The sequence below is a fragment of the Ovis canadensis genome, chromosome 2, assembly GCF_042477335.2.
Source record: "Ovis canadensis isolate MfBH-ARS-UI-01 breed Bighorn chromosome 2, ARS-UI_OviCan_v2, whole genome shotgun sequence".
Taxonomy (NCBI): Eukaryota; Metazoa; Chordata; class Mammalia; order Artiodactyla; family Bovidae; genus Ovis; species Ovis canadensis.
This window is the reverse complement of record NC_091246.1, coordinates 248,151,976-248,157,253: the sequence shown is the minus strand read 5'-3', so window position 1 is coordinate 248,157,253 and position 5,278 is coordinate 248,151,976. Positions and strand designations below refer to the sequence as shown.

The 5,278-nt window shown below is 43.7% G+C and overlaps 1 non-coding gene across 1 annotated transcript; it reads left to right on the top strand.

Annotated features, from left to right (window-relative positions):
- Positions 1 to 2,835: 2,835 nt before the first annotated feature.
- LOC138434831 (U6 spliceosomal RNA) lies at positions 2,836 to 2,945 on the top strand. The gene has a single exon (XR_011254909.1). It is a non-coding gene; the product is annotated as a U6 spliceosomal RNA (small nuclear RNA).
- The last annotated feature ends 2,333 nt before the right edge of the window (positions 2,946 to 5,278 follow it).

Below are 5,278 nucleotides of genomic sequence, written 5' to 3'. Positions count from 1 at the left end.
GTTCCAACTGATTTGGGGTCTATGTACTTCTTCCATCTGGTGGGGAAAACCACCAGATACCACCAGCGGTATCTGCAAAACCGCTCAGAAGATATGGCTCAGAATATTATCTATAGCCCTTGAGGAGGAACGAAAGGTCTTTGACTCCGTTTATTGGCTAAGCTATTATTATTTTGTCTTGCTTGACTGTTTCCTTCACTTCTGCGTTTTCTTACTTCTCTAATTAAATTAATTCTTTGGAACTTGGGGAAGGCCTAAGAGGCTAAAGTTTTTCTACAAACAAGAGGCAGGTGGAGGGCGTGGGGAGGTCTGTCCTGGGAAGGTCCCACAGGTTCCCACTTGGTTACAAATGTACGGATGTCTGTTTCATTGTTGCTGTTGTGTAGCAACCCACTGTATGCCTCTGCTGCAGTTTGTGTATCCATTCAGCTAGTGACTGTGAATGTCATCTAGTGCCATAGTCACTGGCTATTACAAGGCAAGCTATCAAGAACATCTTCCACATGTCTTTTCGTGCAACCATTTCTCTTGGGCCTATACACAGGATTTGCATTGCTGAATGAGAAGGTAGCTGTATATTTCGCTTTAGAAAAATCTGCTAAACAGTTTTCTAAAGAGTTTGTACTATTTTATATTCCTGCCAGCAAGATATGAGCATTTCATTGCTCCAGGCCCTTGTGTGCTAAGTTGATTTAATCATGTCTGACTCTTTGCAACCCTATGAACTGTAGGTTCCTCTGTCCATGGGATTCTCCAGGCAAGAATACTGGAGGGGGTTACCATGCTCTCCTCCAGGGGATCTTCCTGACCCAGGGATTGAGCCCGAGTCTCTTACATCTCCTGCATTGCAGGTGGGTTCCGTACCACTAGCGCCACCTGGGAAGCCCGCTAGGTGACTTCACCCGTCATAAATTCCTCAGATCAGGTATCTTTTCAGTTTTAGGGAAGGAGTTGGTCCCTGAGAGTCAGTTTAAAGTATCTGTTTACACAAGACTGGGAATGGAAATATGAGAAATTAGAGCAGTCCTGTCTCTTAAATATAAATCTGGGTAAGAAAAGCCTGAAGGAGTGGATTTTCCTCGTCCTGGACAATTACTGGCAGTGCAGTAACCGTCTTGAAGACATCTTGGATAGGCCAATTGTTAGCTTAGTGGTATGGCTATCACCTTCTCAATGAGAAAAGAAAGAAAGAAAGTGAAATGGCTCAGTCGAGTCTGACTCTTTGTGACCCCATGGATTGTAGCCTACCAGGCTCTTCCATCCATGGGATTTCCCAGGCAAGAGTACTGGAGTGGGTTGCCATTTCCTTCTCCAGGGGATCTTCCCAACCCAGGAATTGAATCCGGGTCTCCCACACTGTAGACAGACACTTTTACCATCTGAGCCACCAGGGAAGTCGCTCTTCTCAATGAGGCCCACCCTGATTGCCCTATGTAATACATAACACTCTCCTAATCCTCTTTACCTTGCTCTTCTCTTTCCCCCATGGCCCTTATCATCTTCTAATCTAATTTATCTGTTTATTATTGTGCCAGTTACACAATAATAAGCTGTTTTAGCTGTTTTAGCTCCAACCCACCTTCCTATGCTCTCTGGGATGCTGGGACTGGGACTTTGCAAACTACATTTCAGCTTGGCCAGCTGGTTCCTGTCAACTCTGCATAGCGTTAGTCACTCAGTCACGTCCAGCTCTTTGCAACCCCATGGACTGTAGCCCACCAGGCTCCTCTGTCCATGGGATTCTCCAGGCAAGAATAGTGGAGTGAGTTGCCATTTCTTCCTCCAGGGGATCTTCCAAACCCAGGGATCGAACCCAAGTCTCCCACATGGCAGGAAGATTCTTAATTTCTGAGCCACCAGGGACTCTGCATAGACAATGCCTGCTGGAGGTTGCAGGGATAGAGGAGGAAGAAGGGGCTTGCTCCTTCCACTTTGCTCCCTGTTCCTGTGAGCATCTCTGTAGCTACAGATCTTCACCCTGGCAATGGCAGTTCCTTCCTGCAGCAGCAGTTGAATCCACTTTGCAGTGTTTTTTACATCTGCAGAAGCAGCTTCTCTGTATCCCCCTCAGAGATACCAGCACCAGCCAAGCAGCGGCCCCTCCCTGTCCACCCCTTTCCATCCTCACTATAATAGCAGCTTCTTAAGGGCAGGGATTGTCTGTTTGGCTCACAGAGCTATTCCAAGCAAGTAATGCTGCACCTGGGCATCTTGCTTAATAATATTTGTGGGCTGAATGAGTGGGTGGGTACATGGGTGGATGGTTGCTCATTTATGATTTCATGTGAATTACTTGTTTGACTGACTTTTCCATTTTAGTTTTTGTTATTCTGAGCCAAGATTAACTGTAAAATGAGGTTTAAATAAATTAGACTGGCATTTTCTTTTTTTTGAGATAGATGCAGTTCCTAAAACTTGAGTGTTTTGACTTAAGGTTCACCTAGCGAAGTTTTGAGGACATCCCTGGATTGGGAGACAGAAAAAGCAGGATAAAACTACTAATGACAGGGACAGAGGCATATTCCCGTGGTCAGTGGTTGGCTCAGGAAATCAATGTATTTAACAAAACATGTTTGGAGACAAACTCATTCTGGACCAACTAATAGCCTTGCACTGTTTTTTTTTTTTTTTTTTTTTAATTTTAAAGAAACTAGTGTTTTATGGTCAGGGCAAGATCGCTGGTAGAGGATTCTGAGTCATGGAGACAGGAATAGACAACAATCTCTCCAGCGAGAAGCAACAAGACCAATGAAGTCACAGTGGCCACTTGTCCAAATGAAATTAATGTGGTGGTTTTCCATTTGATCAGAGAACCACTGTGTGATTAGGATCCAAGCGCTCACTTCAGCAGCACCCATAGAACTAAAATCGGAACAATACCGAGAAGATTAGCATGGCCTCTGCCCAAGGATGAGAAGAAAATTCGAGAAGTGTTCCACGATACTGAGCTCCCTCAGGTTCCATTGTGCAAGGACACAGCAGGAGATAAACCTCTAGGGATCAGGAAGCAGATTCTTATCTGCAGGCATCTTGATCTTCCCAGTCTCCATTTCTGCAGGAAATGAATATTTGTTCTTCAAGCCCAGAACAAGCAAAGCAAAACTAAGCAAAACAAAAAACCCCGCAAAGGTATCTTGAGACACCAGTGACTCAGAAGTTCACTGTTTATAAAGTAACTTTTTTTTTTAAATACTAGAATTTTAGTTCATCAGTCATCATTTAGATAGCTTTAGATTTTTAATTTGGATCTCTGAAAACTCTTTAAAAGATCTTATTGTCTATTTTTAGAGTTGTAAACATTGTCACAGGCCTCAAGGACAGTATAGAGTGAAAATATGTTATTAATACCTAATAGCAGCACAGGCCACAGAGTTGCTTCTTTAAGTTCTGGCTTCCTGTGAAGAAAATGGGATTATAGAGTAATTTTGGTTACTTTGTTAATGTGTGTATGTGAAGTTTAACTCATCGTGATGTTGCGCACAGGTTTGGTTCACTCTTTTTATTACTAGCGTTGTTATGCCTACTATAAATGCTTTAAGAAAAGAGTCTATGCCGGGGTCCAGCCCCAGTGGATCCAGGGAATTCGAAGGGTGGATGGAGTTGGCAAGGAGAGATTTATTTAATTAGACATATAAGATTAGATTAGGAAAGAATAGTGTAGTAGGAAAATTAGTGGAGAAAAGAGGCTGAATAACTTGGTTTACGTGGAGAACTAATAAAACCTCGAGGCAAGAGGTTTGCACCATCTACGTTAGGCCACTGGCACCTGTTTGAATAGTGGAGGGTGCCCTGCCTTGGGCTCCCTTTCGCGTGGGTCTTAAAAGCCAGGGCAAGTAAGTAGACACGGCGAGCCTCCACGCCCCAGATGGGAATTCAGCCAGAAATTAAAGAAGACACGGGGAGACCAAGCTGCTTCGGTGAGCGAGGCCCCAATAACTTTATTTTTTAAAAGGACTTTTATACCTTTCCCACAAATGATGTTGTATACATTATCTTCTGGCCTTGGAGTCCTGTGAAACATTTTAAGACCCCCCTTTGGTAAAGGCTGTTCAACCAGAAAACTTATTTTCCCTTGAAGTGTTTTTTCTTTGTATTTCTAATCTATGTCAGCCTCAGAAAGTATCAAAGTTACATTTTCAGGAAGCAGAGGTGCAGTAAGTTACAACAAAGAAAGAACCAATTAGCTCAAAAGTCTGATGCGGTCAGTTTCAAGGCTACACTTGTTTTTTCTTACATTCTAACTATGTTAACCAATGTGCTCCCAGGTGTACAGTGGATAAGAGATATGGGAACTTAGCAACTAGCATTGGCTAAACAGTGAAATCTTACAGCAGTGCTACTCTAATAACTTTTAACTCTTTGAAAGGCTTTCCACGCCTCTCACAGATGGGGGTCTGTAAATAATCACATGCGTAGTTGTAAAAGATGGCAAATTAGAGAGCCATCAGAGGGGTTTGAGCTGAAACATTCCTTTCAAATGTGGAAGACTGAAGCCCTAAGTTAACGTTTTCCAGAGAGTGTCAGAAGACTGGAAAAGCACAGTACAATAAAATCAGGTTTTATTTAAACCGACTCTGGTTTTTGGGGGTAGATGTTCAGGAAAACTCAGGGGGAACCCCTGAAGCCAGATCACGCCTTTGCGTTTTGTCGGGCTTCCTTCCTCATGATTTGCCATGGGTGGGATTCCTCACGCTGGCTCCCGGCAAGTCTGGTCCTCTTGAGTGTTTGTATGGGGTAGATGGGTTTCTCAGGGGCCGCTGGTGGTAAAGAACCCTCTTGCCAAAGCAGGAGATGTAAAAGACTTGAGTTTGATCCCTGGGTTGAGTAGATCATTTGAAGGTCTTTTGGGGCCTGTTTTCTTCTTTCCCTCTCTCTCTCTTTTTCAATAATAAGGGTAAATCAGGATTTTTTTTTTTTTTTTTTTTCTGGAGAAGGCAATGGCACCCACTCCAGTACTCTTGCCTGGAAAATCCCATGGAAAGAGGACCCTGGTAGGCTGCAGTCCATGGGGTCGCTAAGAGTCAGACACGACTGAAGTGACTTAGCAGCAGCAGCAGCAGCAGCAGCAGCAGCAGCAGGATTCTTTTTTATACGTGTTCTTCTGATAAGATGGTATGGGCTCCTATTAGTTTACCTGTTGGAATTTCTACAATGTTTATTAACCAACGTGCTAAATTGCTCCAGTCGTGTCCGACTTTTTGCAACCCTATGGACTGTAGCCTGCCAGGCTCCTCTGTCCATGGGATTCTCCAAGCAAGAATCCTTCTTCAGGGGATCT